The sequence below is a fragment of the Somniosus microcephalus genome, chromosome 6 (assembly GCF_052327205.1).
Source record: "Somniosus microcephalus isolate GS21.2 chromosome 6, FLI_Smic_1.0, whole genome shotgun sequence".
NCBI classification, from domain to species: domain Eukaryota; kingdom Metazoa; phylum Chordata; class Chondrichthyes; order Squaliformes; family Somniosidae; genus Somniosus; species Somniosus microcephalus.
In genome coordinates, this window is record NC_140992.1 from 42,602,565 (window position 1) to 42,626,786 (window position 24,222).

General features: G+C 46.9%; 1 long non-coding RNA gene across 2 annotated transcripts in view; it reads left to right on the top strand.

Annotated features, from left to right (window-relative positions):
- The window catches only part of LOC147115644 (uncharacterized), a 38,003-nt gene extending 14,028 nt beyond the window's left edge, over positions 1–23,975 (top strand). For both annotated transcript variants that reach the window (XR_015078656.1, XR_015078655.1), the window contains exons 4-5: positions 20,384–20,509; positions 21,410–23,975. This is a non-coding gene — a long non-coding RNA (uncharacterized LOC147115644). The remainder of the gene's footprint in view (positions 1–20,383; positions 20,510–21,409) is intronic.
- Positions 23,976–24,222: the final 247 nt, after the last annotated feature.

Below are 24,222 nucleotides of genomic sequence, written 5' to 3' on the forward strand. Positions count from 1 at the left end.
TAAATTGCTAGAAATTCTTCACAAATATATTCCCTCATTCCCAAGGGTAATCAAGGAAAAAACTCCAAAACATTTACCTATCCCCGCATCTTCGTTATTGAACAATATCCTGCTGGATCACAGCGCCTCCCCACACAAACAGCAAAAGAACCATTGAGGATGCTTGTGATATGTGGTCTAGATGAGGCAGGCAGTGCTCTGCTCCACCCACACAAAGAAGTCAGCAGTAGGACTAATTGATTTTAATGATTAGGCTTCTTCTGCAATGACTAGGCAAGCTGTCAGCTCTAAATTCATTGCTTATAGGTAGCTCACCATTTAGAAGGGCAGGAAATTTGGCGGTCCTGCCACCACTTAGAGGTAGTCTGCAGCTCTTAAGCGGATAAAGAGCGTAGGAGGCCGAGGACAGCGGACCTGAAAGGAGTCAGCAGCACCGGAGAAGGCAGAGGATAATTCAGAGCAGGGCCTATAAAAACAGGATTTGCAGTGCGATTTGTTCTGAGTGCGGTTTGATTAGTGTGCTGACAGTTGGGTGAGTGAGGGAGTTGGGTGAGTGAGGGAGTTAGGTGGGTGAGGAGTGGAAGGAAGAGCTCCCTCGCTTTACCTTTGCTTTCCCTAACTTTTCACCCTGTAGGAATTGGTTCTTACTTTATACCCAGGAAAGCGTCCGAGAGCGGGAGCAGTCAAATAACAACAACTGCAAAACCGCTAAAGTGACGTCACAACCAAGGAAGGAGCTGATTGGTAAGTAGGACCTGGTGAGTATTTCTACAGTCCAGTCGTTAAAGTAAAAGTAAGGTCTCTAGGTTAGAGTAAGTAGTGTGTAAAGTGAAGTAAGGTCCCTAGGCCTAGAAATTAGGTATGGCCCCGCCAGCTCAGTTGTGCCCAAAAGTTTGCGCAGCACCCGGAGCCCGTTGCACCCACCAGAAATTCACTTTTAGCGCCCCAAGTCGGAACCGGGCGCTGTTCCAGGGTGTGCCCGTCTCCGCTTGGGGCGCTGAAAGTGAATTTCAGCGCTCCGGCTGCCGCTGCGCCACCCGATGCGGTGCGGCAGGCTGGGGTACTGCAGGCCTCCTCCTTCTCTTAAGGAGGAGCTGCCTGCAGCCGTGAGATCGCCGCTGGATTCTGCCGGCAAATGAGCTCGGCACCACAGAGAAGTGCCGGGCTCGCGGGAATCAGCCACCAATGCCGCGGGGGGGGGGGTGGTGTAGGAGGCCGAGGAGGGAGGTGCAGGCAGGCGGCCGCCGAAAAAGCGGCCGGCCGCACCTCCACCTTTATGCGCCCCACTAACGCTGCATGAAGGCCGTGTTTCACGAACGTTGTTTGCGGCCGCTGCGGAAGAGGTGGCTGCAACTGAATATGGGCGTCGGGCCGGCATCGGGGCGGAACCGGGGCGCTGCGCACACCGATTACGTCATCGGTGCCGGCGCAGTGCTACCGGCTACCGCTGCCATTACCAACCCCGCCGGCGCAGAAGACCTCTTTAGGCGCTAAGTGGGCGCAAGGCCCACTGAATTTCTAAGCCCTAGTGTATTTAATATTCTTTAATTTAGAGGAAGTAAAGGGAGTAAATTAAAGGTAGGGCATGGCAGGGCAGCTTGGCAGCGTGGAGTGCTCCTCCTGTGCTATGTGGGAAGTCAGGGACACTTTCGGTGTCCAGGGCGAACACATGTGCAGCAAGTGTCTCCAGCTACAGCTACTCGAAATCCGCATTTCAGATCTGGAGCTGCGGCTGGAGTCACTGTGTAGCATCCGCAAGGCTGAGATCTACATAGATAGCATGTTTAACTAGGTGGTCAGACCGCAGATAAAGAGTGCACAGGCAGAAAGGGAATGGGTGACCGCCAGACAGAGTAAAAGAACTAGGAAGGTACTGCAGGAGTCCCCGGGTCCATTTCCCTTTCCAACAGATTTTCCATTTTGGATACTGCTGGGTGATATACTTACCATAGAGGGAGTGTAACGAAGGTTCACGAGATTGATTCCTGGGATGACGGGACTGTCGTATGAGAAGAGATTGAGTAAACTAGGCCTGTATTCTCTTGAATTCAGAAGAATGAGAGGGGATCTCATTGAAGCATACAAAATTATTACTGGGCTTGATAGGGTGGATGCTGGGAGAATGTTTCCCTTGGTTGGGGAGTCTAGAACCAGGGGCCAAGCCTCAAGATAAAGGGTAGGCCATTCAGGACTGAGATGAGAAGAAATTTCTTCACACAGAGGGTGGTGAATCTTTGGAATTCTCTACCCCAGAGGGCTGTGGAGGGTCAGTCATTGGGTATATTCAAAACAGAAGTCGATAGATTTATGACTAGTAAGGGCATCAAGCGATATGGCGATAGGGCCGGTGAATGGAGTTGAGGCAGATGATCAGCCATGATCTCATTGAATGGCAGTGCAGGCTCAAAGGGCCGAATGGCCTACTCCTGCTCCTATTTCTTATGTTCTTAAAGATGCACTTTTCAAAGGTGGTCAGTGGACTGCGCAATACTGAGGAAGCAGGAAGCATGACATCGACCAGAGCACCCCGATACTTTAATGCAGCCGCTAATCTAACCCAGGGGCACTGAGATGGCGGCGCGCATGGACGCAGCGGCTTTGTCTTTCCTGAGACTGTGCGTTTTTACCTTCTACCTGTATCTCTTCTTGACTCTGCTCACACGGGAATTGAGGGCGGGCCTGCTGTACAGCCGGCAGACGCTCCTCGATATCGGGGCCGATTGCGTGCGGCTCACATTCGGCGCCGTCGATCTGCCTCCCGACATCGCTCGATCCCCGGGACCAGCGTGGTGTCCTCTCCCAGCCGGAAGTCGGCGCAGACCGCGCAGAGAGCGCAAACAGAAGCGGGGCAAGAGGGCCGGAATCCACAACAGGTTAAAGAGGGCCCCACACAAACCCTCCCTCCCAAGTATTTTCCTGGCCAACGTTAGGTCACTGGAAAATAAAATGGATGAGATCAAACTTGATCTCTCCTCACAGAAAAGGACAAAGGAATGCTGCGCCATGATCTTCACAGAGACCTGGTTGAACAACGGCATCCCTGACATCACCATTCAGCTAGAAGGACGCACGGTCTTCCGCGCCAACAGAACTGCAGACTCCGGTAAGAGCAAGGGAGGCGGTTTGTGCATTTACACTAACAATGCCTGGTGCACTAACACGGACATAATCGATAGATCCTGTTCTGCTGATTTGGAATTCCTCATGGTAAGGTGCAGACCCTTCTACCTGCCTCGGGAATTCACGGCTGTTATCATCACTGCGGTCTATATCCTACCACATGCTAATGCCAAACTAGCACTGAAGGACCTCTACAGGGCCATCAGCGAACAACAAACTGCGCACCCGGACGGAGCCTTTATCGTCGCGGGGGACTTCAATTACATAAACTTAAAATCTGTACTCCCGAAATTTCACCAGAATGTTTCCTGCCCCACAAGAGGGGAGAACACACTGGACCAAGTCTACACGAGCATTGTAGATGCTTATAAGGCCATTGCCTGCCCCCACCTTGGGAAGTCTGACCACCTCTCCTTGTTTCTAGCCCCGGCATACAAACCGCTCATCAAAAGAGTGAAAACATCAGTAAGATCAGTGAAAATATGGCCAGAGGGGGCAGTCTCAGATCTTCAGGATTGCTTCGAACGCACTGATTGGAACATGTTTGCCCATAATGACATCGAGGAATACGCATCCACAGTGCTATTCTACATCAACAGTTGCGTCAAGGTCGTCACGACCCATAAAAATATCAGGACATATCCCAACCAGAAACCCTGGATGAACGGGGAGGTCCGCTCGCTGTTGAAAGCATGCGACGTAGCATTCAAATCTGGCGACAGTGCAGCTAGGACCAACCTAAAAAAGGGTATCAGGACTGCCAAAAGAAAACAGACACTGCGGATTGAGGATCATTTCCACAACAACTTGGACCCCCGGCGCATGTGGCAAGGCATCCAGTCTATCACCGACTATAAGAGTAAAAACACCAGCCCCCCGGTTAGCGATGCCTCCCTTCCGGAGGAGCTTAACAACTTCTACGCTCGCTTTGACAGGGACAACAGGGAGCCGGCTACCAAAGCCTTGCCACCCCCGGAAGACCAGGTGCTCACTCTGTCCACCTCCGACGTAAGGGGTGTTCTACGCGGAGTGAACACACGTAAGGCTGCTGGACCTGACAGCATCCCTGGACGGGTACTCAAAGAATGTGCTGATCAGCTGGCTGATGTCTTCACCGCCATCTTCAATCTGTCACTGGCCCAGGCAGTAGTCCCTACATGCTTTAAGACCGCCACCATTATCCCTGTGCCAAAGCAAACGGCTGTGACATGTCTGAGCGACTATCGACCTGTCGCACTCACACCCGTCATAATGAAGTGTTTCGAGAGACTGGTCCTGGCTCACATCAAAGCCAGTGTTCCCGCCTCTCTTGACCAACACCAGTTTGCCTATCGCGCAAACTGATCAACAGAGGATGCAATCACAACTGCTCTTCATTCTGCACTGAAACACTTAGACGGTAAAGAGACCTACATCAGAATGCTGTTCATAGACTACAGCTCAGCATTCAACACCATCGTCCCCAACAAGCTGGCCACCAAACTCCACACTCTTGGCCTGAACACTTCCCTTTGCAACTGGACCCTGGACTTCCTAACTAACAGACCCCAGTCTGTCAAATTAGGTAACCACACCTCCCCCCCCCTGACCCTGAACATGGGGGCCCCACAAGGTTGTGTGCTGAGCCCCCTCCTCTACTCCCTCTTCACCCATGTCTGTGTGGCTGTTCATGGTTCCAACACCATCATCAAGTTTGCGGATGACACCACGGTGGTAGGCCAGATCACCAACAACGATGAGTCAGCCTACAGGGAGGAGGCCCAGTACCTCGTGAAGTGATGCGCCGACAACAACCTGGCCCTTAACATCAAGAAAACCAAGGAAATCATTGTGGACTTCAGGAAGTCTAAAGGCGGAAGACACACCCCCATCCACATCCAAGGGGCTGAGGTGGAAAGGGTGGGCAGCTTTAAGTTCCTTGGAGTCCACATCACAGAAGACCTCTCCTGGTCCCTCAACACCTCCTCTTTGGTGAAGAGGGCCCAGCAGCGCCTATATTTCCTAAGGAGGCTGAAGGGATGCAACCTGTCACCCCGGATCCTCTCTAACTTTTACCGCTGCACAATAGAGAGCATCCTGACGAACTGTATCACAGTGTGGTATAGCAGCTGTACCTCCTATGACCGGAAAGCCCTGCAGCGGATAGTCAAAACTGCCCAACGCATTACCGGCACCCGGCTACCGACCATTGAGAACATCTACCAGAAACGCTGTCTACGGAGGTCACTGACCATCATCAAAGACCCTACCCACCCCAACCACAGTTTGTTCGCCCCCCCCTGCCATCTGGGAGACGCTACAGATGCATTCGCACCCGCACGACCAGATTTAGGAACAGCTTCTTTCCCAGGGCTGTCATCCTACTGAACTCTGCCAATAAACTCTAAAGCCTGCACATCTGTCAATGCACTTTATTATGTTTATGTTACAAGCCAAATGTATGTTAAATGTCTTAATCAAAATGTACACTCTCGGGAGCCGCAAGCTTACATTTCGTTGTACTGCACTTGTGCACTAACAATGACAAATAAAGTTGATTATTATTTTATTATGATTATTATGATGGTCCTCATAGAGCAACTGTGGAATAGGAAGGAGGCCTTCTTTCTTTCAAATGGGTGATGGGTGCACCATCAAATTAGCCAGTAACAATGGAAAGAGGTGGCTGAGCAGGTAAATGCTGGGAGCATAGATCCTACAACCTGGCTGCAGCTCAGGAAGAAATGTAATGAACTTACCAGGATTACCAAGGTAAGGTTCACCTTCACAACTCTCTTACTACACAATCCTGCAATCCTTGACTTTATCCCTAGCACCAGCAATCCTTCCCTCCTCCACTTCACAAGTCTATCCTCTAAACCCAATGGGACTCTTCAATACATCACTTTCTGATTGCACTCACACTACTGTCCTGACAACAACTTCCCCCTCTTGCCAATAGAGGACATTCCTCATCAACATCATTAGCAGAGGAATGACTTGCAATATTGGAGATGGTGAGGCTGGAGGCCATGCATAGCAGAGTGTTTGGGCATCTTTCTCTCCTTTTCTCTTTAAATGTTGTTCTCCAGCTCACTCACGTACACACACACAGCATGACAGCCTGGGGCTGCATTGCGCTGCCATTCATCTGCTACTGCTTACACTTGCCATTACGTGTGAACACTTGTACCTTTGCCCCTTTTCTGGACCCTTCTGATGACTCAATTTCTGCACCCACACTGACAGAAGGGAACAACCCCTGAGGATGCACAATCGCTTACTCTTGCCTTACCAAGGACTGGCATAGATATCGGCATCCGGCTGTATAGATAGTAAATTACAGGGGTCTTCAAGGGTGAGTCACAGAGCACAAGTGAACAGGTGCAGGTGCAAGTGGAAAGAACAGCCCAAGCAATGGCTCACCAGAGGACAACCTTGGGTCCTATCTCTGCTGAAGAGGACGGAAATGCAGGCTTTAGTGGCCCGGCCTTCAAAATAAAATTACTTTCTGTGCTCCAGCAATTGCTAAATGTAATGGACTGCCTGCCAGGGAGCTACTGAAACATGTCAGAAACTGTGGAGAAGTCCACCACCCCAGAGAAAGAAAAGACAAAGAAGTTCAGAGCTACAACAGGCAATGCTGTGCTAGCAGTGGCAGTTGGTTACAGGTCTTGTTGCCGGAGATGACACACCTTTGTATTAGTTGCTATAGAGAAGCACAGCCTCCTCATGCACTGCCTCTCAGATAAGTGCAGGTGTGTTGTCCTGGGCCTCTACTCTCTACTGGGAGGGTAAGGACTCCTGCGGCCAAGCCTCCTCCTATCTGGTCTCCCTGCAACTGAAGCACCAGTTGCTCCTTCCTCTGCTCAGAATGCAGTGGTCAGAGGGATCCCTCTGTAGAAAATGGTGTGTCGCTAGAAGCCCCTTAAGATGTCAGAAGTTTGTACAGCCATTACAAACACTTCAAAAGTAGCCAAAAACCACTATAAACTACCAGCAAAACATATTCCAAACCTTTGCAGCATTTTAATGAAACCAGGTAGCTATTTCTGCAATGGGTGCCTCCCGAGCAGTATTGCCCATGCTTTGCAAACAGGTTGATGAAGTAGGTGTGGCAGCACTGATTGACACAAAAATGGCATTGGGAGGTCCTGACAGCTGTTTAATTATTTTAATTAGGCCCCGCCCATTTCCAGTGGGAGCACTGACTGCCCAACAATCAGAAAGGGCAGTGCTTTTTTTTCCGATTTTCATCTCACTACGGCCCTGTCTACAGGGAAAAACGGAGCAGTTGTAAGATGAAAATCAGCCCCATTGTGTCCTGATTATTTCAGTCCACTTGCATTTCTATAATCTACCATCCCATTCCCAAACAGACAGTTATCCAACTCCTTTTTAAAAGAAATAAAAACAGAAAATGCCGGAAATACTCAGAAGGTCAGGCAGCTGTCAGGAAATTGTTTCTCTCTCCACAGGTGTTGCCTGACCTGCTGAGTATTTCTCGTATTTTCTGTTTTTATTTCAGATTTCCAGCATCCGCAGTATTTTGCTTTTGTCCTTTTAAAAAGAGGCAGCCGACACATCATCAGCTGATTTTGCTGTTCCACATATTGCCTACTCTGTGGCAAAATATGTCTTCTAATCTTCAGTCTCTAATAAAATTTGTTAATTTTCAACCCCTGTTCTCCAGCCTGTGCTCACAGTCCATTAAATTGCATGTGACTCACTGGCACATTTTTTAATACGTTTCTAGGTATGAGTGATATTGGCAAGGTCAAATTCATTGTCCATCCCTCATTGCTCTCAGAAGGTCATGGGCCTTCTTGCTGGGTCAACCACATAGTGTGCGACTTGAGTTATTTTCCATTAGGGTGGTAAGTTCCCTTCCTTGGAGAGCATCCCTAAACCATTTGGTGTGTTATGACAATCCAGCAGTTTCATCAGCCTGTAAATTCTCAGATTTATTGAAATCAGTTTTATCATTTCTATGGTGGGATTATGAATTCATAACTTCTGGATTGGTAGTCCAGTACCTTAACCACTTCACTACCATACTCTAACACAAAAGCCTGGATCATGTCGTCTTTTTTTTTTATGCAACAAAAGCAAATTAAGCTCTAATATCTCGCCTCGTAATTTGGAGCCCCAATTCCTAGAATCACCCTAGTCACTCTTCTCTGAATAACCTCCAATGCATCAATATCCCTTTTGAAGATAAGTGCCCAAATTTGCATGCAATAGGGTCAATTTTCTGTGTCCATTCTACCAGTAGGGAGCATTACCCACTGACCATGTACAATAGGAAACCACAGGCATGTTTCCCTCAATTTTCGATCCATTAAGATTAAAGGAAAAGCATGGGCAGCACACCCACAATTTATTGATATATACAGCCAGCAGGCAAGGCTTCCCACCAGCACTGCAAAATCAGTCCTAATATCAGTTTAGTACCTAAAGTGGCCTAGACAAAGTTAGAATAAATTCTTTAAACTTGTTGCAAAATGTCATTATCCTAGTATTGGATTAGATTTGTTAATAACGGTTTCACATTGACTGGACAATTTCAGTGAATAGCCAATAATTATATCCAAATCCTTTCCCTTTTCCACATTTGGTAATGCATACCCATCCATCCGGAACACAAGTTTTCTGTTTTCTTGTACCCTGTAACCAGACATTAGAAGATGGGACTGAGGTCCACGGTGACTTTTCTGACTGTTCCCTCATTTGTTTTCCTCAATATTTTCCTCTGATGAGCTAGAAAATTTTAGGAGCTCACCATGTGGGGATTACAGACAAGAACTTCCATCGCACCTCTACTTATCTCTAACTTTAAGCCTTTATTTTGCGTGCAATCATTAAATGAAAATTAGAAATATATTTGAAAAATACTTTTAAAAACACATTTCTAACAAAAGCACCTCCCAAACCCACGACCTCCACCACCTAGAAGGACAAGGGCAGCAGGCGCATGGGAACAGCATCACCTGCAAGTTCCCCTCCAAGTTACACACCGTCCTGACTTGGAAATATATCGCCGTTCCTTCATCGTCGCTGGATCAAAATCCTGGAACTCCCTCCCTAACAGCACTGTGGGAGTACCTTTACCACACGGACTGTAGCGGTTCAAGAAGGCGGCTGACCACCACCTTCTCAAGGGCAATTAGGGATGGGCAATAAATACTGGCCTTCCCAGGGATGCCCAAATCCCATGAATGAATAAAAAAATGAAATTTTAATAAATATCAGAATGTCAATATCTGGACAAAGCAATTAACAACAAACAAAATCAGTGCTGTTTATCAACAAAACAAATCACTGTGGGCTAGAAACTCGTGGCCTTAGCGCCAGGCCGTAGCAGCCATCGTTTTCATCCTTACCTTTGCGCTGCCGGTAACTGGCAGCATCATGCTGGACAAAATGGCGGCGTTTTTACATAAGTCGGCGTGCAACGCTGACTTTACGTCACAAGCACGAACTTCGACCCTAGCGCTGAATTCAGCACTGTGTCCTAAGCATGCCAGGTTAACCTGGCTTGCAAGCAGGCTGACAGTGGTGATGTCTGAACCTCTTAAAGGGACACACACATCATTCAGGTAAGTTTGAATTTAAGAGTTTGGACTGGGTTTTTTGATTTTATTGAAGTGATGGCTTGCTGTAATAGATGTGAAAAGTTTTTTAAGTGTGTAGGGAGTGCTGCTGGACACTTACAAGGGCTCAGATGGTAAATGAAGGCCTTTGAGAAGACAAAACATGCTGCAAATACTCAGCAGGTCACGCATCATTCCTAGAGAGAAAAACAGAGTTCACGTCTCAGATCGACATGCTGCCTGAGCAACTGAGTATTTCCAGCATTTTATGCTGTCATTTCACATTTACAGCATCCGCTTGCAGAGGGAAGAGGAAGACGCAGAAGAGCGGGAAGCCGAAGAGGAGGAAGCCACAGAGGAGGAATCAGAAAAGGAGGAATCAGAAGGGGAGGAATCAGACCGAAGAATGCAACACAGACAGCCCCTTTCTGGCCGGGATATCCAGGATGGAATCACTCACCTGCGGTCCCAGTGACCACAACCCCAATTTCCCTTTCAAAATTACTCCCACACCTTACCTTCCATCTGTTACTGACCATCACAATGTCCTATTGGCCACGATGCTGAAATAAAAGCCACCACAAAGCAAACTTTCCAATTCACCTATATACGTCTGTCCATCCAATGTGACATCAAGAAATCAACTCATCACCCGTGTGCATTCTCCTAGTGACTGTCTTGTGTGTGCCTTTGCCGATCCTACTGATGTCACGCAGTGCTAACCCAGTGGCTACAGCATGGCTGGTGGAAGGCTGCTGACTTTCAGCGGGGAACTAGAGGAGCTGGTGGCTGGGAGTGTCAAATCAATCTTCTGTTCTTGTTCTTCTTCACTCTCCTCTCCCTCTTCTTGTTGACCCGCTGGCTGGGCAGGCTGCATTTCTTGGGGGGGTGAAATGAGGAAGGCACAAGAGTGGAGCTGTGCTGACGGGAGGATCAGAAAGAAAGAGGATAACGTACGAGGATACCAGCATCTTGTATCCTTTCAGCCCCGCCACTGGTCAAGGGTTCAGCCATGCCCCTTCCAAGAATGGCCAGCACCGTCTCCTCCAAGGGGGTGAGATAAGGCTAAGAATGGGGAGATGTGTCTCGTCATTGGTGCAGATTGTTGGTAGGTGAGTGATTGGGTGTCGTGCATTGAGCAGTGTGTGACGTTAGTGGTGCAGTTGGTAGGAGACGATGTTTGAAGATGGATTCACTGACCTTGACCAATGGTCTGAGGTCATGAAGCTTCTTTGGGCACTGGAGCTAGGTGGTGGGGGTGACACTGCTGGCAGTGACGGCCTTAGTGATGTACTCCCACATCCTTTCTGAAGGGCCTCCTGGCCCCTGTGGGTAGAGGGTCTCTCTTGCAGTGTTGACCCCCTGCACAAAGCTGGAGTACTGTGTGCGAGACCCTGGGTGCCCCTTCACTGGCTTGCTGAGCCACTTGTGTTAGTGCTGAGGCAGTTTTCCCATTTGTTGAGGTTGGGAAGGTAATTCAGCTTTAAAAGCTGAATATTCACATTTGGAATTTCTTTTAGACATTGAATGTTTCTTAAAAGGCAGAAAGAGCTGAAAAATGTATTGATTCACTTCATTTTATTTTGAATTGCTTCAGTGTGCATGGCCCCTTTAAATCTCAGATATCTTCATTGCCCACAATTCCTTGCAAGCTCTACAGCTTCACTCACAGAGGCTGTGGGAAGCTGCAACACCGGACCTGGACAGGAATTTTGTCCCGGATCCCTCCAGCCACGCCACCAGGACGATGTTACATGGAAGATGAGCGCTGCGCCACCTATCTCCATGCCCCAAGACCAATTTCACTCGGTTAGTGTTGCGGACATTTCCAGCAGCCGTTAACTGCAGTTGCTGGTGACAGCGTCAACTTTGCTGGCGGACAACAATTTTTCCCCCAATATCTGGTTTAGTTGCTAACTTATTACGCTTCATTAAGCTATGTAAATTTCTTAATTACAAAGTTCCTGCACCTTAAAAAGTATTGTTAAAAATCTTTGAAAGTTCAGCAAGGCCAGCTGGTCCCTCAAGCCTGCCCTGCACTCATGATGCCTGGAGCATCATAACTAGATACTTCCTATCCCCCACCCCACACAGCCACGTAAACCCATTATTACATAAGAACAAGAACATAAGAACATAAGAAATAGGAGCAGGAATAGGCCACTTGGCCCCTCGAGCCTGCTCCACCATTCAATAAGATCATGGCTGATCTTGGACTCAAAGCCACTTCCCTGCCACCTCCCCATAATGCTTCACTCACTTATCTTGCAAAAATCTGTCTACACTTTAAATGTATTTAATGACCCAGCCTCCACGGCTCTCTGGGGCAAAGAATTCCACAGGTTTACGACCCTCTGAGAGAAGAAATTCCTCCTCATCTCAGTTCTAAAAGGGTGACACTTTATTCTGAAACTATGCCCCCGAGTTCTAGATTTCCGCACAAGGGGAAACATCCTCTCTGCATCTTCCTTGTCGTGCCCCCTCAGAATCTTGTATGTTTCAATCTGATCACCTCTCATTCTTCTAAATTCCAATGTGTATCGGCCCAACTTGCTCAACCTTTCTTCATAAGTCAACCCCCTCATCTCTGGAATTAACCTAGTGAATCATCTCTGAACTGCCTCCATTGCAAGTATATCCTTCCTTAAATAAGGAGATCAAAACTGCACACAGTACTCAAGGTGTGGCCTCACCAATACCCTGTACAGTTGTAGCAGGACTTCCCTGCTTTTATACTCCAACCCCCTTGAAATAAAGGCCAACATTCCATTTGCCTTTTTGATTACTTGCTGTACCTGCATGCTAACTTGTTGTGTTTCATACACCAGGACTCCCAGGTCCCTCTGAACTGGGGCATTTTGTAATCTCTCTCCATTTAAATAATAATTTGCTTTTTTATTTTTCCTGCCAAAGTGCATAACATAAGAACATAAGAAGTAGGAGCAGGAGTAGGCCATACGGCCCCTCGGGCCTGCTCCACCATTCAATAGGATCATGGCTGATCCGAATCTAGACTCACGTCCACTTCCCTGCCCACTCCCCGTAACCCCTAATTCCCTTATCTGCTAGGAAACTGTCTATCTCCGTTTTAAATTTATTTAATGTTGCAGCTTCCACAGCTCTCTGGGGTAGCAAATTCCATAGATTTACTACCCTCTGAGTGAAGAAGTTTCTCCTCATCTCAGTTTTGAAAGGGCAGTCCCTTATTCTAAGATTATGCCCCCTAGTTCTAGTCTCACCCATCAGTGGAAACATCCTCACCGCATCCACCCGATCAAGCCCCCTCACAATCTTACATGTTTCGATAGGATCGCCTCTCATTCTTCTGAACTCCAATGAGTAGAGACCCAACCTACTCAACCTTTCCTCATACGTCAACCCCCTCATCTCCGGAATCAACCAAGTGAACCTTCTCTGAACCGCCTCGAAAGCCAGTATATCTTTTCTTAAATATGGAAACCAAAACTGCACGCAGAATTCCAGGTGTGGCCTCACCAATACCCTGTATAACTGCAGCAAGACTTCCCTGTTTTTATACTCCATCCCCCTTGCAATAAAAGCCAAGATTCCATTGGCCTTCCTGATCACCTGCTGCACCTGCATACTAACTTTTTGTGTTTCATGCACCAGGACCCCCAGATCCCTTTGTACTGTAGCACTTTGCAGTTTCTCTCCATTTAGATAATAACTTGCTCTTTGATTTTTTCTGCCAAAGTGCATAACCTCACACTTTCCAACATTATATTGCATCTGCCAAATCTCTGCCCACTCACTTAGCCTGTCTATGTCCTTTTGCAGGTTTTTTATGTCCTCCTCACTCACTGCTTTCCCTCCCATCTTTGTATCATCGGCAAACTTGGATATGTTGCACTCAGTCCCTTCCTCCAAATCGTTAATATAGATTGTAAAGAGTTGGGGTCCCAGCACTGACCCCTGCGGAACACCACTAGTTACTGATTGCCAGCCCGAGAACGAACCATTTATCCCAACTCTTTGTTTTCTGTTAGATAGCCAATCTTCCACCCATGCCAGTATATTACCCCCAATCCTGTGATTTTTTATCTTGATCAGTAATCTTTTGTGTGGAACCTTGTCAAATGCCTTTTGGAAGTCCAAATACACTACATCCACTGGTTACCCTTTATGCACCCTGTATGTTATGTCCTCAAAGAATTCGAGCAAATTTGTCAAACATGACTTCCCCTTCATAAAACCATGCTGACTCTGTCCTATTAAATTATGTTTATCCAAATGCTCTGTTACTGTTTCCTTAATAATGGACTCCAACATTTTACCAACCACAGATGTTAGGCTAACTGGTTTATAGTTTCCAGCTTTTTGTCTACTTCCCTTCTTTAATAAGTGTGTTACATTAGCAGTTTTCCAATCTGCCGGAACTTTCCTGAGTCCAGGGAGTTTTGGAAAATAATCACCAATGCATCCACAATCCCTACCGCCACTTCTCTCAAGATCCTAGGGTGTAGGCCATCAGGTCCGGGGGATTCATCTGCCTTAAGTCCCATTATTTTACCGAGTATCATCTCCTTAGTGATTTTAATCGTGTTTAGCTCCTCCACCGCCTCCGCCCCCCCCCCCCCCATTGCCCTCTATTTGTCCAGTGTTGGGATATTTTTAGTGTCCTCTACTGTAAAGACTGATACAAAATATTTGTTCAGCGTCTTTGCCATCTCCATGTTCCCCACCACTAGTTTCCCGGTCTCATCCTCTAAGGGACCAACGTTCACTTTAGCCACCCTTTTTCTTTTTATATAGCTGTAGTAACTCTTGCTATCTGTTTTTATATTTTTTGCTAGTTTACTTTCATATAATCTATCTTCCCTTTCTTAATTAATCGTTTAGTTATTGTTTGCTGGCTTTTAAATGCTTCCCAATCTTCTATCCTCCCACTAGATTTGGCGACTTTATATGCCCTTGTTTTCAGTCGGATACTATCCTTTATTACTTTACTAAGCCACGGATGGCTGTCTTTTCTTTTACTCCCCTTTTTCCTCAGTGGAATATATTTATCTTGAAAGATGTGAAATATCTCCTTGAATGTAGACCACTGCTCTTGTACCGTCTTACACTTTAATCTGTTTTCCCAGTCCACTTTAGTCAATTCTACTCTCATACCTTCATAGTCTCCTTTATTTAAGCTGGTTTGAGATCCAACTCTCTCACCCTCAAACTGAATTTGGAATTCAATCATATTATGGTCACTCATTCCAAGGTGATCCTTTACTAGGACATTTTTTATTAATCCTGTCTCATTACACAGGACCAGATCTAAGATTGCCTGCCCCCTGGTTGGTTCAGTTACATACTGCTCAAGGAACCCATCCCTAATACACTCTATGAACTCTTCCTCAAGGCTGCCATGCCCAATTTGATTAGTCCAGTCAATATGAAAGTTAAAATCCCCCATGATTATAGTTGTTCCCTTATTACAAGCCCCAACTATTTCCTGATTTATACTCCGACCAACAGAGTTGCAACTGTTAGGAGGCCTATAGACTACGCCCACTAGTGACTTTTTCCCCTTATTATTCCTTATCTCCACCCAAACTGTTTCACTATCCTGATCCTTTGACCCAATATCATTTCTGGACTATTGCAGTGATTCCATCCTTGATTAACATAGCAACCCCACCTCCCTTTCCTTCCTGTCTGTCCTTCCTAATTGTCAAATACCCTTGTATGTTTAGTTCCCAGTCATGATCATCTTGCAGCCATGTTTCCATAATGGCCACCAGATCATACCCATGTGTAGTTATTTGTACCGTCAACTCGTCTATTTTGTTACGAATGCTGCGTGCATTCAGATAAAGAACTTTCAAATATGATTTCTGACAATTTATTCCTGCTTTTACCCCTTTTACTACTTTACCTTTATCATTATATACATTCTGTCCCTTCCTGACACACTCTGGTTTTTAATTCCCCCACTGCTACCTTGCTCTATTCCCTTCTCCACTGTCATTTTTATTTTTCGCTCTCTTTAAACCTCCCCCCCACTAATTAGTTTAAAGCCTTCTCTACAGCCCTAGTTATTCAATTCGCCAGGATTCTAGTCCCAGCACTGGCCAAGTGAAGTCCATCCCAATGGAACAGCTCTCTCTTGTCCCAGTACTGATGCCAGTGTCCCAAGAAGCAAAACCCATTTCTCCCACACCAGTCTTTGAGCCACGCATTTAACTCTCTAATTTTATTTACCCTAGCCAAATTTGCACATGGCTCAGGTAGTAATCCAGAGATTATTACCCTTGTGGTTCTGCTTTCTAATTTGGCCCCTAGCTGCTCAAACTCCCTCAGCAGAACCTCTTTCCTTGTCCTATCTATGTCGTTGGTACCAACATGGACCACGACAACTGGATCCTCCCCCTCCCACTCCAAGTTTCTCTCCAGCCCAGAGGAGATGTCCTTAACCCTGGCACCGGGCAGGTAACACAGCCTTCGGGACTCTCGCTCTCAGCTGCAAAGAACCCTGGCCTAGAAATTGAGTGGGGTTAGCGCCCAATTAGAGGCGCTAGAGGGCCTTGCGCCGGAATTATAGCCGCTTCGGAAATTGATTTGGGCCCTACCATCGGCGTTAGCCGATAGCGCTGCGCCGGCACCGATGACGTCATCGGTGTGCGCAGCGTCCCGGTTGCCGTGGTAACGCGGCCGGACGCCAAAATTCAGTTGCGGCCGCCTCGCCCGTGGCAGCCGCAACCAACGATTTTTCAAAAGTTTCTTGCTGGACTTAGCGCCGGCGCATTAAGGTGGCGCGGCGGCCGGCCGCTTTCCCGGCGGCCGCCTGCCCGCACCTCCCTCCCCGGACTCCTCCACCACCCCCCCGCGGCACAGATGTGTGTGGGCCTCGAGCCCGGCACTTCTCCGAGGTGCCGGGCTCATTTTTCGTGCGATTCCACCGGCCAGCGGTTGGCTGCAGGCAGCTCCTCCTTAACAGAAGGAGGAGGCCTGCAGTACCCCAGCCTGCCGCACTGCATCGGGTGCCGCAGCGGGGGATTAGCGCCGCAATCCTGCATTCAGCGCCCATTGCGAGGCGCTGACACCCTCCATTAGCGCCCGCAGCCGTCTGGGCGCGGCGCAGCTGAATTTTTGGCGGGCGCAGCGGCAATTAACGCTGGCGTTAAATTTCGGGCGCTACAGCCCTGGCGGAGGCAAACTCAATTTCTAGGCCCCTATCTATCCCCCTAACGATACTATCCCCTACCACTACAACATTTCTTTTAACTCCCCCCACTTGAATGGCCCCCCACTCCACAGTGCTGTGGCCAGGTTGCTCATCCTCCCCGCAGTCCCCGTTCCCATCCTCACAGGGAGTAAGATCCTCAAACCTGTTGGACAAGAGCAAGGGCTGCGGCTCCTCCAACACTACCTCCTGGATCCCCGTACCGGCCTCACTTCTAGTCACGCCATCCTGTCCCTGGCCAAGGACTACATCTGAATTAATTAATCTAATTAATTAATCTAATTTATAACCTCACATTTTCCCACATTATACTCCATCTACATGTGTAAATTTTATTTGAGTTAAATTATGCTGCCATTTCCTGAGATCTGGTGTTAATGGAGGGGTCTCTCACAGACCAGGCAGCTAATCCGAAAACCACGGAGGAGAAATTCAACTCGCGGCCATCCGTTTTGCACCTGACAAAAGGGAGATTAGGAGTTGACAATTTGGGGATGGGGGCCCACCTCGTCTGCCCCATTGATGCTCAAGGCCCACCTAATGCCATTTTCAGGCAGGCCTGTAAATGGGCGAGGAGCCCACTTGCCTGAAACAAGCGTAAGGCTGCTTTACGATGCAAACCGGGGTCGTAAAGTCAGATACAGATGGGACTGCTGGAGGCCGCTCAAAAAACAACCACAAAACCTGGTCAAAGTTATGGTTTTGTTGTGCTCCTTCTGGCTCCACAAAAATACAGTTTACTGCCATCGACCCGGGCTCACAACCAAAGATCCCTGTAAGCTGCGCTTTGTTCTATGCGGCCTGTATCTTTTAATGCGTGGTCCCTTTAAATTACTGCACCTGTGCGGTATTTACAATGGAAAAGCCGGTGAGCAGCCTATGCGGGACCTTGCAGATTGGACATTTTAGAGGGAACATTGCACACAACCCTCGGCTTCACCTTCCCCCACCCCTCCCCGGGAGCCCCACCCAGGACCTACCTGTGGGTCAGCTCGACGTTGAAGCCCAGCAGAATTTGCCAGGCCCCGACCAACCAGCCACATCGGGGTGCCTGTTTGTTGCCCGCGGCTCATGGCTCCCATTTAAATGAAGCTTGATGTCAAATTTGGCTCGAGCCTCAGGCTGGCACCCACCGGCACACAGAGCAATCGCTCTGTCGACTTGCCGCCTGTTTTGGCCACATGCACGATTTCTCCCCCTTAAATCCATTGCAAATGAAAAATCAGGGACAATCCACCTGCTGCAGAGAGACCCCGATGGTTGAGTGGAATCTCAAAAATATCACCCGTAACCTAATAAATAAGGAGAATGTTCTGTGTCGCAAAGTTTTTTTTACTGGTCAGCTAAGTGTCTGGCATGCTTACGAGTTTCCAAATCAAGCTATTATGAAATCCACATAGTTCTATCCCATAGAGGCACAATCCCATAGAGACATATATAAGTCTAGGGTTTTTAGACACAGGTCAGAAACAGAAAACCTTAGAGACCCCTAAATGTGCAGAAGTTTAACCAGCTAAAATCACACAGCTTACCAGAAAAGTGCACTAAAATATAAAGAACACCTTTCTGATTTATCTACAGCTAATGCCCAGGGAAAATCTTCCCTTGGTGTTTATTGTTCCATAAGGAATTCCATTTCGTGCATCTTACAGCCATAATGATCACAGACAATAAAGACACCAGATTTGTTTACCTGTTGTACTCTGTCCATGAATTAAGTCACTAATAACCAGTAAAAGAAAGGGATATATCCACACTGCTGCTCTCCCCATGTTGCTATATTCTTCCTTGTACCCTTGTACACAATGTTATTGCAGTCTACGTTAAGTTTCTTAAAGCAAATGACTCGGTTGCAGTCAGCTTTCAGCCCAAGGTGTCGTCTAACACCCCTCCCTCCTTGGGAACTTTGCCAGCTGTGATTTTTCAGGCACTTTTTTCCGGGTTAAGTTTAATTCTCACATTTCAGAGGCGAGTTCATCTATTGTATGAGATCCTTGTAAACTCAGGTCTTCGAACACAGATAGATTTCTGATGTTTATGCTTAGGTACTTACACTAAAAGCCTACAGAGATTATAGGATAGTGCACATATTGAAACTATTAAATCATTCATCTTTCTGTTTCAATTGAATACAATTGTTCAAAGAAAACTTTATAAAAGAATGTAAATATATCAGGGAAATGATGAACAAGCTGAATTCCAACCATCAGTGAACTGACTTGGGAGAGCTTAGGTCATTCTATTAACTATCTGAATCAATAAAGACTTTCCACATTGAAATCTGAAATCTAAAAACAGCATCACTATAGAATTTTGAAATTGTCAAGAATCACAGGACTTCAGAGTAGATAAACTAAAAAAAATTAGATATCCTCTTTAATCTTTGATTTGTATTTTCCAATAACTCTTGCAGTGCGGTGTGCAAATTTTTGTACCACTAGTTGTATGAATGGCACTGATTTGCTCTCATTTCTGAAATGTTTTATAATTTTTTTTATATACATAGACATAAAATAAAATATGTGGGTGAACTTTTCAAAACATTGGCATTAAATGAACAAACGGTACACGATTGTAGTAAAGTCTCAAGAATTCTAGATATTTTGTTGTCCAGCTAGCAAATTATATCGAGAGAATTTACAATGTTTTACAGTAATGTACAGCACCACATTTTATTTTAATCCTTTTATGGTGTATTGAGTGGGGTTGTAAAGACCTTGGAGTCCAATATACAGCCACAGGCCGACTTCTCCCCCATTCCGTGATCAGGACAGGGTCAGGATTGTGGCAGGGGCGACCTCTGATTATCTTGTGGGGCCAGGAGGAGCGCTCCAGTTCCTCCTGGCCCCATAACAAAATAAAAAATACATGAGCCACTGAAAGTGAATGTGCACGTGCAGCAAGCCATTAGGAAGGTAAATGGTATGCTGGCCTTCATTATAAGAGGATTTGACTACATGAGTAAAGAAGTCTTACTCCAATTATATAGGGCCTTGGTGAGACCACACCTGGAGTACTGTGTACAATTTTGGTCTCCTTACCTAAGGAAGGATATACTTGTTCTTTTCTTGTTTCACACTCCATACCTGCTCTCCATTCAACACCTGCCCATCCTGATAGCCTCTTACTTCTGCTCCCTCTCAACATATGCACAACAAGCAGAACCACCACACATCTGCACTCTCCTTTGTAGGAGACACTCACTAAATCTAGCCCTCTTTGTACAGGACATGACAATGCAAAACACAATAAAAAGGAGTAAGACTGAGGGAGGACCACAAAACATAATGAACCTCCCCGAGCTGGAGCAGCAAGCGCTGGAAATCAAGCCGCTCCAGAGTTGTCAGGATAGGAGATTTCAAGGCTGGGGGCTTCTATGAACATGGTCTCTGACTATTACTTGCAGCCCTTCATGAACACACAGCTTACCTCTCATCTGCTACTGTCCAACCTCTCAGTGCCATGCGATCTATTCTCCATTTTCTCTTTCCTCTAGGTCCATCCCAACATCCCACAGAATCAGACACATCAGAGATGGGGAATCCTTCTGAGAAGGCGCTGTCATGTGCTGCATCACTCCCAAGCACCAGCACAGAGATTGACACCCCGGCTGGGTTAGACAGTAAGTTAGAGAGATGTGCACGTGATGAGACACCCAGCACTAGTGAGCAGCTGCAGGTACTGGTGACAGGGACAGCCTGGGAGAGAGCTTGCCAAAGCTAGTGCGCAGACTTCAGGGAGACTAGCAATGAGAAGATAGCTGCTTGCTTTACACTCGCAGTTATATCAGGTAATGGAAGGCCCAGATAGTTGAACCACGATGATTAAAGGTTTCTGTGGTGTCATTTCCCAGGGCATCAGCACTCTGCCGTCTACCTTGAAGAGTGTGGTCACCTCCAGGGATGCTGCAGCCAGGCCCTCACACCTGGAGTCAATGCTCACAGCCTTTGCAGTTTTGGTGGATGCTCAAACAGCTGCCATGCAAGACTCTGGCCTCAAACCTGTGCAAACCTTGAAAAGGCAGATGTCCACCTTGGAGAGGTGCTTTGAAGGCATTACTCATCTTCTGCTTTCAGCTCTCCCACTGATCAGTGGAAATGCTGAGCTCCAGCCCCATGGGAGTGGAAGTGGCGCAGCGAGAGCCGCACGTGTTTCCCTCTCTCAGGATGTCAGCACGTCTGCTCCCTCACCACCTGCCTCAACCAATACCAACCAGGGTGCCAGAAAGCCAGCTGGGCCAGATTGCCCTGACAGCAGCCGAAGTGCTGGTCTACAGCCGGCCCCGCAGATCCTCGAGCTCCCAGAAGTCACCAACCACGAGCATCTTAAGGGTCCCCACATGAGCCTTCCACCAGCTCCACTGAAACCATTGGGGAGCACCTCATAGGAGTAGTAGAGTTAGGAAAGCTGATTTTAAGAAAAGCACTATCGATTGATCACATGGGTGACAAAATAATTCATATTGTGTTTGGAATTAAAATCAACACCTTTATTACATTTACAACTTTGTTTCTTATTACAGCTTCTTATCGGCATTGTCAGAAGTCATTGACATAGAAGTTGGCTGGATGGTTTCAACGTTCTTTAATGTAGAATTAAGGGAGTGGTGAAGGGATAACAAGGACTGTTAATGTTGAGGTGCTTTTTCTGACCTTTTAGGTAAGGGGTTGAGGAGTTCACCAATGAGTTGCTCTATGAACTGCTTCCTGACCTCTAGCCGCAATGCATTGTGCTTCCTCTCCTCCTTGCGGTTCTCCCTCACCTTTATCCAATTCTTCCTCCTCAGATGAAGCCTCATCTTGTTGCTGTGTCTCCTCCAACTTTAATCGCCTTTGCATTGCCAGGTTGTACAAAATGCAGCAAACTACAATGATGTGGACCACTTTATCTGGGCCATATTGTAGGGAGCTCCCCGAGCAATCAAGGCACCTGAACCTTTGTTTTAATATGTCAATGGGATGCTCTATGATGTTCCTGGTGGTCCCATGGCTCTAATTGTACCGCTGTTGCTCAGGCATAGTGGGGTTGCGGAAGGGTAAACATAGAACATAGAAACATAGAAGATAGGAGCAGGATTGGCCATTCGGCCCCTCGAGCCTGCTCCGCCATTCAATGCGATCATGGCTGATCATCCAAATTCAGTACCCTGTCCCTGCTTTCTCCCCATATCCCTTGATCCCTTTAGCCTTAAGAAATATATCCAACTCCTTCTTGAATATATTTAATGAATTGGCCTCTACTGCCTTCTGTGGTAGAGAATTCCACAGGTTCACCACTCTCTGGGTGAAGAAATTCCTCCTCATTTCTGTCCTAAATGGCTTACCCCTTATCCTTAGACCGTGACACCTGGTTCTGGGTACCATCAGCCAGGTTTGGAGAGGGTATCCCTTCTCTTTGACGTTCCTGGATGGCTGGAAAGTTGAGGGAACGATGAGTGTTGCAGAATGAAGGTTGTGGCAGCTGCCAGCGAAACTTACGCAGACTTGCGTTATCTTTCTGCGGTGATCACACACCAGTTGATGGAGTGGAAGACCTTGCTGTTCACATAATGTGCTAGCTTGCCTTCTGGGGTGTCCTGATAGTTACATAAATGCTCTCTGTTATGCTCTGGACATGAGGAAATCCCAGAGTGCTCTCATTCTGGCTGTTGGCATCCATTGTGAAGGTAATGTACTGATTTGCTCTGGCATGGAGGGTATTGGTGACCTGTTTGATGCAGCTGTGCACTGCAGGTTGGGAGATGTGGGTGATATCCCCTATAGCAGCCTGGATGGTTTCCTTACTAGATTTCTTAAGTGGGCCACCCTCTTATGCATCTGTTCCCAGATTCTTTAGGTTGTATATACACCATTGAGCCTGGTAAGCAGCTGCTGCCAAGTATGATGCACTGGTATTCTAAGGATAGGGTGCCCTAAAGTGCCAAAGAGGATGACCAACTTCACACCTGCATGTCGGTTTGGCCATCCAAAAAAGAGGGGGTTGGATGCTGCACTGCTCTATCACTTGCCAACAGAATCTGCTTTGTCCCACCAGTTGTCATAATTTTTGACGGTTTGAGGCTTGCACTGGTTGATAGCACAGCCTGAAAAGCACTAGCAATTTTCTTTGCCACAGAGGATATGCTCATTATCTTTATCTGTGCTGGACATAAGCCCAGGATTCCTAGAAATGAAACAGTACACTCCCAGTTCCCCATTTAACAAACATAGATGACCATCATTTCCTCCGATAGGTCAGAGCGATGAAAGGACGTATTAAATTTTGTACTACCCAGTCCCTCAATTGAAAGAAGTCTTCATTCATCTGCCCATGCTAGATTTAAACTTAGACTACAAAAGTAAAAGCACAGAGACATCTATTCAACATCAATGTTCAGATGAGCACCAAAGAGTAATGCATTATGCAAAAAGGAGTCCTATTTTTAGATGGTGACAGGAAAGAATTTTAAATTATGATTTAAATGATCTTTGAAGAGGTTGTGAGCTGTCTGTTTATTTGCTGAATGCAAAAGAGGAAAGATAGCACACCACACTAATGTTAACTTAAGTTAACGTAAAGGTTGTCTGGCCCCCTAGTCACATTACAGACAAGGATTTAGATTTAATATTTTTTAGCTACTTTTAAGATTATTTAATATAAAAAATATAAATATTATGCACCAGTCGCTGAAGGTAAGCATGCAGGTGCAGCAGGCGGTTAAGAAGGCAAATGGTATGTTGGCCTTCGTAGCGAGAAGGTTTGAATACAGGAACAAGGATGTCTTGCTGCAGTTGTACAGGGCCTTGGTGAGACCACACCTTGAGTATTGTGTGCAGTTTTGGTCTGAGGAAGGATGTTCTTGCCATGGAGGGAGTGCAGCGAAGATTTACCAGACTGATACCTGGGATGGCAGGAATGACGTATGAGGAGAGATTGGGTTGATTGGGCTTATACTCGCTGGAGTTTAGAAGAATGAGAGGGGATCTCATTGAAACTTACAAAATTCTAACAGGACTAGACAGACTAGATGCAGGAAGGATGTTCCCAATGGCGGGGGAGTCCAGAACCAGGGGTCACAGTCTAAAGATAAGGGGTAAGCCATTTAGGACAGAGATGAGGAGGAATTTCTTCACCCAGAGAGTGGTGAACCTGTGGAATTCTCTACCACAGAAGGCAGTTGAGGCCAATTCATTAAATATATTCAAGAAGGAGTTAGATATATTTCTTAAGGCTAAAGGGATCAAGGGATATGGGGAGAAGGCAGGGACAGGGTACTGAGTTTGGATGATCAGCCATGATCTCATTGAATGGCGGAGCAGGCTCGAGGGGCCGAATGGCCTACTCCTGCTCCTCTCT